General features: G+C 51.8%; 14 non-coding genes and 1 pseudogene across 14 annotated transcripts; all 15 read right to left on the reverse strand.

Annotated features, from left to right (window-relative positions):
- Positions 1-136: 136 nt before the first annotated feature.
- On the reverse strand, positions 137-255 carry LOC149368835 (5S ribosomal RNA). The gene has a single exon (XR_016287190.1). It is a non-coding gene; the product is annotated as a 5S ribosomal RNA (ribosomal RNA).
- Positions 256-802: 547 nt separating this feature from the next.
- LOC149368836 (5S ribosomal RNA) lies at positions 803-921 on the reverse strand. The gene has a single exon (XR_016287191.1). It is a non-coding gene; the product is annotated as a 5S ribosomal RNA (ribosomal RNA).
- A 545-nt stretch (positions 922-1466) lies between these two features.
- Positions 1467-1585, reverse strand: LOC149368837 (5S ribosomal RNA). The gene has a single exon (XR_016287192.1). It is a non-coding gene; the product is annotated as a 5S ribosomal RNA (ribosomal RNA).
- A 546-nt stretch (positions 1586-2131) lies between these two features.
- LOC149368838 (5S ribosomal RNA) lies at positions 2132-2250 on the reverse strand. The gene has a single exon (XR_016287193.1). It is a non-coding gene; the product is annotated as a 5S ribosomal RNA (ribosomal RNA).
- Positions 2251-2795: 545 nt separating this feature from the next.
- LOC149368839 (5S ribosomal RNA) lies at positions 2796-2914 on the reverse strand. Its single transcript, XR_016287194.1, has one exon. It is a non-coding gene; the product is annotated as a 5S ribosomal RNA (ribosomal RNA).
- Positions 2915-3463: 549 nt separating this feature from the next.
- On the reverse strand, positions 3464-3582 carry LOC149368840 (5S ribosomal RNA). The gene has a single exon (XR_016287678.1). It is a non-coding gene; the product is annotated as a 5S ribosomal RNA (ribosomal RNA).
- Positions 3583-4130: 548 nt separating this feature from the next.
- LOC149368841 (5S ribosomal RNA) lies at positions 4131-4249 on the reverse strand. Its single transcript, XR_016287195.1, has one exon. It is a non-coding gene; the product is annotated as a 5S ribosomal RNA (ribosomal RNA).
- Positions 4250-4796: 547 nt separating this feature from the next.
- On the reverse strand, positions 4797-4915 carry LOC149368842 (5S ribosomal RNA). Its single transcript, XR_016287853.1, has one exon. It is a non-coding gene; the product is annotated as a 5S ribosomal RNA (ribosomal RNA).
- Positions 4916-5461: 546 nt separating this feature from the next.
- LOC149368843 (5S ribosomal RNA) lies at positions 5462-5580 on the reverse strand. The gene has a single exon (XR_016287196.1). It is a non-coding gene; the product is annotated as a 5S ribosomal RNA (ribosomal RNA).
- A 546-nt stretch (positions 5581-6126) lies between these two features.
- LOC149368844 (5S ribosomal RNA) lies at positions 6127-6245 on the reverse strand. The gene has a single exon (XR_016287197.1). It is a non-coding gene; the product is annotated as a 5S ribosomal RNA (ribosomal RNA).
- A 547-nt stretch (positions 6246-6792) lies between these two features.
- On the reverse strand, positions 6793-6911 carry LOC149368845 (5S ribosomal RNA). The gene has a single exon (XR_016287199.1). It is a non-coding gene; the product is annotated as a 5S ribosomal RNA (ribosomal RNA).
- A 547-nt stretch (positions 6912-7458) lies between these two features.
- On the reverse strand, positions 7459-7577 carry LOC149368846 (5S ribosomal RNA). Its single transcript, XR_016287200.1, has one exon. It is a non-coding gene; the product is annotated as a 5S ribosomal RNA (ribosomal RNA).
- Positions 7578-8120: 543 nt separating this feature from the next.
- Positions 8121-8239, reverse strand: LOC149368847 (5S ribosomal RNA; annotated as a pseudogene).
- A 3438-nt stretch (positions 8240-11677) lies between these two features.
- Positions 11678-11796, reverse strand: LOC149368848 (5S ribosomal RNA). Its single transcript, XR_016287201.1, has one exon. It is a non-coding gene; the product is annotated as a 5S ribosomal RNA (ribosomal RNA).
- A 544-nt stretch (positions 11797-12340) lies between these two features.
- Positions 12341-12459, reverse strand: LOC149368849 (5S ribosomal RNA). Its single transcript, XR_016287202.1, has one exon. It is a non-coding gene; the product is annotated as a 5S ribosomal RNA (ribosomal RNA).
- Between the last annotated feature and the right edge of the window lie 470 nt (positions 12460-12929).

Genomic DNA, 12929 nt, shown 5'->3' on the forward strand with positions numbered 1-12929 from the left:
ACACGTTGGACACGTTGCCGATGAGATTGTATTATCGATAACAAAATAACGTCACCTCCTATAGTTGCCTGAGACACTGCGCAACTATGACAGAAAAAAAAAAAAACGTGAAGGGCGAATAAAAATGCAAAAGAAATGCCATCAGCACTCGGTGTTCCCAGGTGGTCTCCCTCCCAAGTACTGACCGAGCCCAATGCTGCTTAGCTTCGGTGATCGGACGAGAACCGGCGTATTCAACATGGTATGGCCGATGGCGAGAGACAGTGCTTTCCGAGTCTTTATGTACTGTGTTTGGCCCTCGAGGATGCAAAACTGCGCATGGATACTTCCCTCGCTCGTGGCAACAGCCGCCAAGCGTGCAGTTACCTGCCCTGCGCTTTTCTCAGCCGTTCTGGCGAACCTAAACCACTGCGGCATGCACGGAAAGAGCAGCGGGAGCGAGCCTGTGTTGTTTACACATGGACCGGCAGTGGGTGCGGTGCATGGTGCGGTGGGCGCATATTGTGCGCTTCTGCGCAGTGTTATGCGCACACTGGGCCTCCCAGCTATCTTGGGGCTTTGCTAGAGTTTAATCTGCAGTGTACCCGCCGCGGCAGACGTCAGAATGACAGCCGAGACGCCACGGGTTCGCTTCGAGTTTTGCCACAGTTTCGCGTCCGCACGTACTACACGTTGGACACGTTGCCGATGAGATTCTATTATCGATAACAAAATAACGTCACCTCCTATAGTTGCCTGAGACACTGCGCAACTATGACAGAAAAAAAAAAAACGTGAAGGGCGAATAAAAATGCAAAAGAAATGCCATCAGCACTCGGTGTTCCCAGGTGGTCTCCCTCCCAAGTACTGACCGAGCCCAATGCTGCTTAGCTTCGGTGATCGGACGAGAACCGGCGTATTCAACATGGTATGGCCGATGGCGAGAGACAGTGCTTTCCGAGTCTTTATGTACTGTGTTTGGCCCTCGAGGATGCAAAACTGCGCATGGATACTTCCCTCGCTCGTGGCAACAGCCGCCAAGCGTGCAGTTACCTGCCCTGCGCTTTTCTCAGCCGTTCTGGCGAACCTAAACCACTGCGGCATGCACGGAAAGAGCAGCGGGAGCGAGCCTGTGTTGTTTACACATGGACCGGCAGTGGGTGCGGTGCATGGTGCGGTGGGCGCATATTGTGCGCTTCTGCGCAGTGTTATGCGCACACTGGGCCTCCCAGCTATCTTGGGGCTTTGCTAGAGTTTAATCTGCAGTGTACCCGCCGCGGCAGACGTCAGAATGACAGCCGAGACGCCACGGGTTCGCTTCGAGTTTTGCCACAGTTTCGCGTCCGCACGTACTACACGTTGGACACGTTGCCGATGAGATTGTATTATCGATAACAAAATAACGTCACCTCCTATAGTTGCCTGAGACACTGCGCAACTATGACAGAAAAAAAAAACGTGAAGGGCGAATAAAAATGCAAAAGAAATGCCATCAGCACTCGGTGTTCCCAGGTGGTCTCCCTCCCAAGTACTGACCGAGCCCAATGCTGCTTAGCTTCGGTGATCGGACGAGAACCGGCGTATTCAACATGGTATGGCCGATGGCGAGAGACAGTGCTTTCCGAGTCTTTATGTACTGTGTTTGGCCCTCGAGGATGCAAAACTGCGCATGGATACTTCCCTCGCTCGTGGCAACAGCCGCCAAGCGTGCAGTTACCTGCCCTGCGCTTTTCTCAGCCGTTCTGGCGAACCTAAACCACTGCGGCATGCACGGAAAGAGCAGCGGGAGCGAGCCTGTGTTGTTTACACATGGACCGGCAGTGGGTGCGGTGCATGGTGCGGTGGGCGCATATTGTGCGCTTCTGCGCAGTGTTATGCGCACACTGGGCCTCCCAGCTATCTTGGGGCTTTGCTAGAGTTTAATCTGCAGTGTACCCGCCGCGGCAGACGTCAGAATGACAGCCGAGACGCCACGGGTTCGCTTCGAGTTTTGCCACAGTTTCGCGTCCGCACGTACTACACGTTGGACACGTTGCCGATGAGATTGTATTATCGATAACAAAATAACGTCACCTCCTATAGTTGCCTGAGACACTGCGCAACTATGACAGAAAAAAAAAAACGTGAAGGGCGAATAAAAATGCAAAAGAAATGCCATCAGCACTCGGTGTTCCCAGGTGGTCTCCCTCCCAAGTACTGACCGAGCCCAATGCTGCTTAGCTTCGGTGATCGGACGAGAACCGGCGTATTCAACATGGTATGGCCGATGGCGAGAGACAGTGCTTTCCGAGTCTTTATGTACTGTGTTTGGCCCTCGAGGATGCAAAACTGCGCATGGATACTTCCCTCGCTCGTGGCAACAGCCGCCAAGCGTGCAGTTACCTGCCCTGCGCTTTTCTCAGCCGTTCTGGCGAACCTAAACCACTGCGGCATGCACGGAGAGAGCAGCGGGAGCGAGCCTGTGTTGTTTACACATGGACCGGCAGTGGGTGCGGTGCATGGTGCGGTGGGCGCATATTGTGCGCTTCTGCGCAGTGTTATGCGCACACTGGGCCTCCCAGCTATCTTGGGGCTTTGCTAGAGTTTAATCTGCAGTGTACCCGCCGCGGCAGACGTCAGAATGACAGCCGAGACGCCACGGGTTCGCTTCGAGTTTTGCCACAGTTTCGCGTCCGCACGTACTACACGTTGGACACGTTGCCGATGAGATTGTATTATCGATAACAAAATAACGTCACCTCCTATAGTTGCCTGAGACACTGCGCAACTATGACAGAAAAAAAAAACGTGAAGGGCGAATAAAAATGCAAAAGAAATGCCATCAGCACTCGGTGTTCCCAGGTGGTCTCCCTCCCAAGTACTGACCGAGCCCAATGCTGCTTAGCTTCGGTGATCGGACGAGAACCGGCGTATTCAACATGGTATGGCCGATGGCGAGAGACAGTGCTTTCCGAGTCTTTATGTACTGTGTTTGGCCCTCGAGGATGCAAAACTGCGCATGGATACTTCCCTCGCTCGTGGCAACAGCCGCCAAGCGTGCAGTTACCTGCCCTGCGCTTTTCTCAGCCGTTCTGGCGAACCTAAACCACTGCGGCATGCACGGAAAGAGCAGCGGGAGCGAGCCTGTGTTGTTTACACATGGACCGGCAGTGGGTGCGGTGCATGGTGCGGTGGGCGCATATTGTGCGCTTCTGCGCAGTGTTATGCGCACACTGGGCCTCCCAGCTATCTTGGGGCTTTGCTAGAGTTTAATCTGCAGTGTACCCGCCGCGGCAGACGTCAGAATGACAGCCGAGACGCCACGGGTTCGCTTCCAGTTTTGCCACAGTTTCGCGTCCGCACGTACTACACGTTGGACACGTTGCCGATGAGATTGTATTATCGATAACAAAATAACGTCACCTCCTATAGTTGCCTGAGACACTGCGCAACTATGACAGAAAAAAAAAAAAAACGTGAAGGGCGAATAAAAATGCAAAAGAAATGCCATCAGCACTCGGTGTTCCCAGGTGGTCTCCCTCCCAAGTACTGACCGAGCCCAATGCTGCTTAGCTTCGGTGATCGAACGAGAACCGGCGTATTCATCATGGTATGGCCGATGGCGAGAGACAGTGCTTTCCGAGTCTTTATGTACTGTGTTTGGCCCTCGAGGATGCAAAACTGCGCATGGATACTTCCCTCGCTCGTGGCAACAGCCGCCAAGCGTGCAGTTACCTGCCCTGCGCTTTCCTCAGCCGTTCTGGCGAACCTAAACCACTGCGGCATGCACGGAAAGAGCAGCGGGAGCGAGCCTGTGTTGTTTACACATGGACCGGCAGTGGGTGCGGTGCATGGTGCGGTGGGCGCATATTGTGCGCTTCTGCGCAGTGTTATGCGCACACTGGGCCTCCCAGCTATCTTGGGGCTTTGCTAGAGTTTAATCTGCAGTGTACCCGCCGCGGCAGACGTCAGAATGACAGCCGAGACGCCACGGGTTCGCTTCGAGTTTTGCCACAGTTTCGCGTCCGCACGTACTACACGTTGGACACGTTGCCGATGAGATTGTATTATCGATAACAAAATAACGTCACCTCCTATAGTTGCCTGAGACACTGCGCAACTATGACAGAAAAAAAAAAAAACGTGAAGGGCGAATAAAAATGCAAAAGAAATGCCATCAGCACTCGGTGTTCCCAGGTGGTCTCCCTCCCAAGTACTGACCGAGCCCAATGCTGCTTAGCTTCGGTGATCGGACGAGAACCGGCGTATTCAACATGGTATGGCCGATGGCGAGAGACAGTGCTTTCCGAGTCTTTATGTACTGTGTTTGGCCCTCGAGGATGCAAAACTGCGCATGGATACTTCCCTCGCTCGTGGCAACAGCCGCCAAGCGTGCAGTTACCTGGCCTGCGCTTTTCTCAGCCGTTCTGGCGAACCTAAACCACTGCGGCATGCACGGAAAGAGCAGCGGGAGCGAGCCTGTGTTGTTTACACATGGACCGGCAGTGGGTGCGGTGCATGGTGCGGTGGGCGCATATTGTGCGCTTCTGCGCAGTGTTATGCGCACACTGGGCCTCCCAGCTATCTTGGGGCTTTGCTAGAGTTTAATCTGCAGTGTACCCGCCGCGGCAGACGTCAGAATGACAGCCGAGACGCCACGGGTTCGCTTCGAGTTTTGCCACAGTTTCGCGTCCGCACGTACTACACGTTGGACACGTTGGCGATGAGATTGTATTATCGGTAACAAAATAACGTCACCTCCTATAGTTGCCTGAGACACTGCGCAACTATGACAGAAAAAAAAAAAACGTGAAGGGCGAATAAAAATGCAAAAGAAATGCCATCAGCACTCGGTGTTCCCAGGTGGTCTCCCTCCCAAGTACTGCCCGAGCCCAATGCTGCTTAGCTTCGGTGATCGGACGAGAACCGGCGTATTCAACATGGTATGGCCGATGGCGAGAGACAGTGCTTTCCGAGTCTTTATGTACTGTGTTTGGCCCTCGAGGATGCAAAACTGCGCATGGATACTTCCCTCGCTCGTGGCAACAGCCGCCAAGCGTGCAGTTACCTGCCCTGCGCTTTTCTCAGCCGTTCTGGCGAACCTAAACCACTGCGGCATGCACGGAAAGAGCAGCGGGAGCGAGCCTGTGTTGTTTACACATGGACCGGCAGTGGGTGCGGTGCATGGTGCGGTGGGCGCATATTGTGCGCTTCTGCGCAGTGTTATGCGCACACTGGGCCTCCCAGCTATCTTGGGGCTTTGCTAGAGTTTAATCTGCAGTGTACCCGCCGCGGCAGACGTCAGAATGACAGCCGAGACGCCACGGGTTCGCTTCGAGTTTTGCCACAGTTTCGCGTCCGCACGTACTACACGTTGGACACGTTGCCGATGAGATTGTATTATCGATAACAAAATAACGTCACCTCCTATAGTTGCCTGAGACACTGCGCAACTATGACAGAAAAAAAAAAACGTGAAGGGCGAATAAAAATGCAAAAGAAATGCCATCAGCACTCGGTGTTCCCAGGTGGTCTCCCTCCCAAGTACTGACCGAGCCCAATGCTGCTTAGCTTCGGTGATCGGACGAGAACCGGCGTATTCAACATGGTATGGCCGATGGCGAGAGACAGTGCTTTCCGAGTCTTTATGTACTGTGTTTGGCCCTCGAGGATGCAAAACTGCGCATGGATACTTCCCTCGCTCGTGGCAACAGCCGCCAAGCGTGCAGTTACCTGCCCTGCGCTTTTCTCAGCCGTTCTGGCGAACCTAAACCACTGCGGCATGCACGGAAAGAGCAGCGGGAGCGAGCCTGTGTTGTTTACACATGGACCGGCAGTGGGTGCGGTGCATAGTGCGGTGGGCGCATATTGTGCGCTTCTGCGCAGTGTTATGCGCACACTGGACCTCCCAGCTATCTTGGGGCTTTGCTAGAGTTTAATCTGCAGTGTACCCGCCGCGGCAGACGTCAGAATGACAGCCGAGACGCCACGGGTTCGCTTCGAGTTTTGCCACAGTTTCGCGTCCACACGTACTACACGTTGGACACGTTGCCGATGAGATTGTATTATCGATAACAAAATAACGTCACCTCCTATAGTTGCCTGAGACACTGCGCAACTATGACAGAAAAAAAAAAACGTGAAGGGCGAATAAAAATGCAAAAGAAATGCCATCAGCACTCGGTGTTCCCAGGTGGTCTCCCTCCCAAGTACTGACCGAGCCCAATGCTGCTTAGCTTCGGTGATCGGACGAGAACCGGCGTATTCAACATGGTATGGCCGATGGCGAGAGACAGTGCTTTCCGAGTCTTTATGTACTGTGTTTGGCCCTCGAGGATGCAAAACTGCGCATGGATACTTCCCTCGCTCGTGGCAACAGCCGCCAAGCGTGCAGTTACCTGCCCTGCGCTTTTCTCAGCCGTTCTGGCGAACCTAAACCACTGCGGCATGCACGGAAAGAGCAGCGGGAGCGAGCCTGTGTTGTTTACACATGGACCGGCAGTGGGTGCGGTGCATGGTGCGGTGGGCGCATATTGTGCGCTTCTGCGCAGTGTTATGCGCACACTGGGCCTCCCAGCTATCTTGGGGCTTTGCTAGAGTTTAATCTGCAGTGTACCCGCCGCGGCAGACGTCAGAATGACAGCCGAGACGCCACGGGTTCGCTTCGAGTTTTGCCACAGTTTCGCGTCCGCACGTACTACACGTTGGACACGTTGCCGATGAGATTGTATTATCGATAACAAAATAACGTCACCTCCTATAGTTGCCTGAGACACTGCGCAACTATGACAGAAAAAAAAAAAACGTGAAGGGCGAATAAAAATGCAAAAGAAATGCCATCAGCACTCGGTGTTCCCAGGTGGTCTCCCTCCCAAGTACTGACCGAGCCCAATGCTGCTTAGCTTCGGTGATCGGACGAGAACCGGCGTATTCAACATGGTATGGCCGATGGCGAGAGACAGTGCTTTCCGAGTCTTTATGTACTGTGTTTGGCCCTCGAGGATGCAAAACTGCGCATGGATACTTCCCTCGCTCGTGGCAACAGCCGCCAAGCGTGCAGTTACCTGCCCTGCGCTTTTCTCAGCCGTTCTGGCGAACCTAAACCACTGCCGCATGCACGGAAAGAGCAGCGGGAGCGAGCCTGTGTTGTTTACACATGGACCGGCAGTGGGTGCGGTGCATGGTGCGGTGGGCGCATATTGTGCGCTTCTGCGCAGTGTTATGCGCACACTGGGCCTCCCAGCTATCTTGGGGCTTTGCTAGAGTTTAATCTGCAGTGTACCCGCCGCGGCAGACGTCAGAATGACAGCCGAGACGCCACGGGTTCGCTTCGAGTTTTGCCACAGTTTCGCGTCCGCACGTACTACACGTTGGACACGTTGCCGATGAGATTGTATTATCGATAACAAAATAACGTCACCTCCTATAGTTGCCTGAGACACTGCGCAACTATGACAGAAAAAAAAAAAACGTGAAGGGCGAATAAAAATGCAAAAGAAATGCCATCAGCACTCGGTGTTCCCAGGTGGTCTCCCTCCCAAGTACTGACCGAGCCCAATGCTGCTTAGCTTCGGTGATCGGACGAGAACCGGCGTATTCAACATGGTATGGCCGATGGCGAGAGACAGTGCTTTCCGAGTCTTTATGTACTGTGTTTGGCCCTCGAGGATGCAAAACTGCGCATGGATACTTCCCTCGCTCGTGGCAACAGCCGCCAAGCGTGCAGTTACCTGCCCTGCGCTTTTCTCAGCCGTTCTGGCGAACCTAAACCACTGCGGCATGCACGGAAAGAGCAGCGGGAGCGAGCCTGTGTTGTTTACACATGGACCGGCAGTGGGTGCGGTGCATGGTGCGGTGGGCGCATATTGTGCGCTTCTGCGCAGTGTTATGCGCACACTGGGCCTCCCAGCTATCTTGGGGCTTTGCTAGAGTTTAATCTGCAGTGTACCCGCCGCGGCAGACGTCAGAATGACAGCCGAGACGCCACGGGTTCGCTTCGAGTTTTGCCACAGTTTCGCGTCCGCACGTACTACACGTTGGACACGTTGCCGATGAGATTGTATTATCGATAACAAAATAACGTCACCTCCTATAGTTGCCTGAGACACTGCGCAACTATGACAGAAAAAAAACGTGAAGGGCGAATAAAAATGCAAAAGAAATGCCATCAGCACTCGGTGTTCCCAGGTGGTCTCCCTCCCAAGTACTGACCGAGCCCAATGCTGCTTAGCTTCGGTGATCGGACGAGAACCGGCGTATTCAACATGGTATGGCCGATTTTTTTTTTTTTTCTCTTTATTGCCTGTTTTGACAGATTACAACAGATCATAAACAGATGTTCTGCGCTGCACACTCAAACAACAAGAACGGACATGTGTTTCACTCGCGTGAGAAAATCAAAACTGTCTCAGGGAACACAACTCTCCCATCAACTCGATAACTTCATCTCCAAAACATAGCTCCTTGTACACTTCACGTAGCTTAAATATGTTTTCTTTGAAGTAATCGCGGACAGAACGCGCATCTTCATCACAGTGTCGTACAGCCATCCTGCTTCGCCAAATACTGTGCAGGCCAAGCAGGAAAATTACATCATATTTATAAAGATCCGGCTCTATGTCCAGGAATCGTATCCCATACGGCGTTAGGGGTAAGTCTTTCTTTATTGTACGCTGGAGCACGTCCCAAAAGAGCAGCGCATCCCAGCAATCAATAAAAACGTGTTCTATTGACTCTGGTTTGCGACACAACAAGCAGTCAGCACCCCATGGTAGAAACAATCCCTTTTCCTCCATCCATGTTTTAACCAGCAACGTCCCAGTGTGTAACTTGAAGAAGAACGTCTTCACACCCGCTGGCACCAACATTTTTCGTACTCTTTTTAAAACATTTCCTGCTTGGCCTCCACTATACATAGATCGATAGATTGGCTCCGGGAAGACAGAGTCGAGCAAATCTTTTAACAATTTCTTACGCGTGACATTAGAAAGATATTCCAAACTGAAGCGCGCATTCAGAAACCGGAAAGCAAAGACCACTTCTTTCAAAAACCTACTTGCACTGTATCTCATCCCGTCCACACTGGAAATAACATAGTTTGGCAAAGCCGAAGAAAGCCTCACTTGAATAAATGTCCGCAGGAAAGGGTCGCGTTGATCTCGAAGAAACAGAAATCTTGACACCACCTGCCTCAGGTACAAGTGTGGCAAGGAAAGACCCCCTTTTCTCAAACGCAGAAATAAATTATCACGTTTAGTCCTCTCCCATGAGGACTGCCAAACAAAAACTGCGAAGAGACGATGAAACTTTTGAATGCTAAGTCGAGAGCATGAAAGGACCTGCAACAAATAGCACACTTTTGAAACCAGATATACATTGCATATGTTTGCGCGCGTGAATACAGACAGTTCCTTCCCCGACCATTTCTGTGCACGCGTGGAGAGTTCTTGAATTTTCTCCTTCCAAAAGTCATCGTTATCTCGATACTTGTCAAGAGGTACACCTAGGTATTTGGAAGGAACATGTGACCATTTTACACTTGCATGAAACAAAGGCGCTGATGCCCAATTCCCATGCCAAAGGCCCGCACACTTGTCCAGGTTAACAACGCTATTGGTTACAACACAAAATCTACGAACAACCGACATCGCATGTTCTATGCTGCTGTGGTCACTACAGAAAACTGCCACATCATCGGCATAAGCCAATACTTTAATTTCACATGCTTCCAGTTCGAAACCACGAATACAGCTGTTATTTATTACATTTCGGCAAAGTGGCTCCAGGTACAGAGCGAAAAGTAGCGGTGACATTGGGCAGCCTTGCCGCACGGATGCTCTAACGGCAATTCTGTCTGTGAGCTCTCGGTTAACAACCAGATTCGTGGTACAGTTGCTATAGGCCATTTTAACCCCTTTTAAAATAACTTCTCCAACACAGACATGTTCAAGGATTTTAAAAAGAATGTCATGACATACACGGTCAAATGCCTTCTCTAAATCAATTTGCAACATTGCGACTCGCCTAAAGTCAGCGTCACAGCATTCCAGTATACTCCGAGTGACATGAACATTCGTGAAGATGGTCCGCCCTTGAATTCCACATGTCTGGTGGGGGCCAACCAAGATGTCCATAACTGATTGTAAACGTTTGGCTAATACTTTCATAAAAATTTTATAATCAACATTAGTAAGCGTTATCGGCCGATAACCTGTAACTTGCTTAAGCTGAGCAGGATTGTCAGTTTTCGGTATAAGCACTGTATGTGCACGAGAAAACGACGGTGGTAAAATACCAGTTCTATATGACTCTTCATAAACGCGTTGCAAAATGAGAGCAGTTTCACGTTTGAACGCCTTATAAAATTCTGCTGTTATCCCGTCAGTACCTGGCGATTTCCCCAAGTGAAGCTCATCAATAGCGCATTCCAATTCCGCTGTTGATAAGTCGGCAGACAGGATGTCAGTGTCTTCACTGGCCAGTCGGGGTAATAGACTTAAAAATTCATCCTGAAAGGCCTGTACATCTGCCGATTTGGAAGCGAACAAATCACGGTAATGCTCACTGAAAGCCTCCCTTATCGCCTTGGGATTGTCTGTCAGAATGCCTTTGTTTTCAATTTCTACGATATCTTTTCTTCTAGCGTATCTTTTTTCTGTCGTCAAATTTCGCCTACTGGGCATATCATCTGCCAGCAAGCGATCTGCTCGTGCACGAATTGCAGCTCCCTGAAACAATGTCGCATCGATAACCTCAAGCTTTGCTTTAACTTCGCTGATAAGGTCACTGTATAGTCCCGGAGCTCTATTTTCCTCTGTAATTAATTCTTTCAACATCTGTTTTAGGTTCTTCTGTTTCGCTTTCTCAGCGTGCTTGATTCCTACGGACCTTTCAATAGCCCTCATTTTGACATCAATTTTGAATTCCTCCCACTTTTCTGCCCAACTTTTTCCATAATTCAACCGAACTTCTTCTAACACGTTCTTTGTTTCTAAAACAAACGAATCGTCCTTTAGTAACTTTGCATTCAGTTTCCACAAGTCCCAGCTGAATTTCGCTTGAGGTGTCACATTCCTGCCAATGGTGAATATGACACAACAGTGATCGCTAAACGTAACCGGTTCGACGATGTAGTTATCGCAAATTGCCGCCAGGTCAAGGTATGGCCGATGGCGAGAGACAGTGCTTTCCGAGTCTTTATGTACTGTGTTTGGCCCTCGAGGATGCAAAACTGCGCATGGATACTTCCCTCGCTCGTGGCAACAGCCGCCAAGCGTGCAGTTACCTGCCCTGCGCTTTTCTCAGCCGTTCTGGCGAACCTAAACCACTGCGGCATGCACGGAAAGAGCAGCGGGAGCGAGCCTGTGTTGTTTACACATGGACCGGCAGTGGGTGCGGTGCATGGTGCGGTGGGCGCATATTGTGCGCTTCTGCGCAGTGTTATGCGCACACTGGGCCTCCCAGCTATCTTGGGGCTTTGCTAGAGTTTAATCTGCAGTGTACCCGCCGCGGCAGACGTCAGAATGACAGCCGAGACGCCACGGGTTCGCTTCGAGTTTTGCCACAGTTTCGCGTCCGCACGTACTACACGTTGGACACGTTGCCGATGAGATTGTATTATCGATAACAAAATAACGTCACCTCCTATAGTTGCCTGAGACACTGCGCAACTATGACAGAAAAAAAAAAACGTGAAGGGCGAATAAAAATGCAAAAGAAATGCCATCAGCACTCGGTGTTCCCAGGTGGTCTCCCTCCCAAGTACTGACCGAGCCCAATGCTGCTTAGCTTCGGTGATCGGACGAGAACCGGCGTATTCAACATGGTATGGCCGATGGCGAGAGACAGTGCTTTCCGAGTCTTTATGTACTGTGTTTGGCCCTCGAGGATGCAAAACTGCGCATGGATACTTCCCTCGCTCGTGGCAACAGCCGCCAAGCGTGCAGTTACCTGCCCTGCGCTTTTCTCAGCCGTTCTGGCGAACCTAAACCACTGCGGCATGCACGGAAAGAGCAGCGGGAGCGAGCCTGTGTTGTTTACACATGGACCGGCAGTGGGTGCGGTGCATGGTGCGGTGGGCGCATATTGTGCGCTTCTGCGCAGTGTTATGCGCACACTGGGCCTCCCAGCTATCTTGGGGCTTTGCTAGAGTTTAATCTGCAGTGTACCCGCCGCGGCAGACGTCAGAATGACAGCCGAGACGCCACGGGTTCGCTTCGAGTTTTGCCAGTTTCGCGTCCGCACGTACTACACGTTGGACACGTTGCCGATGAGATTGTATTATCGATAACAAAATAACGTCACCTCCTATAGTTGCCTGAGACACTGCGCAACTATGACAGAAAAAAAAAAACGTGAAGGGCGAATAAAAATGCAAAAGAAATGCCATCAGCACTCGGTGTTCCCAGGTGGTCTCCCTCCCAAGTACTGACCGAGCCCAATGCTGCTTAGCTTCGGTGATCGGACGAGAACCGGCGTATTCAACATGGTATGGCCGATGGCGAGAGACAGTGCTTTCCGAGTCTTTATGTACTGTGTTTGGCCCTCGAGGATGCAAAACTGCGCATGGATACTTCCCTCGCTCGTGGCAACAGCCGCCAAGCGTGCAGTTACCTGCCCTGCGCTTTTCTCAGCCGTTCTGGCGAACCTAAACCACTGCGGCATGCACGGAAAGAGCAGCGGGGGCGAGCCTGTGTTGTTTACACATGGACCGGCAGCATGGGCGTCCGGAGGGGGGGGGCAAGGGGGGGCGGCTGCACCCCCCTGGAAAATCACTCACTCGAACCGTGAGTGATGGCCGCACGCCAGAGGCGGTGGTGCGCTCAGCCAAAAGGGTAAAAGCAGCCCCGCTTCCACGCTTTGGGGCACATCTGCGAAATGCCGCGTCCGGGCGCGCGCCGTCCCGCCGTTTTCAAACCACGCCATCGTTAGCTCGACAAAAGGGCGACCTGTTGCAGACATGCAGCGGCACC

Source organism: Amblyomma mixtum, chromosome 1 (assembly GCF_055824585.1).
Source record: "Amblyomma mixtum isolate Tamu chromosome 1, ASM5582458v1, whole genome shotgun sequence".
NCBI lineage: Eukaryota > Metazoa > Arthropoda > Arachnida > Ixodida > Ixodidae > Amblyomma > Amblyomma mixtum.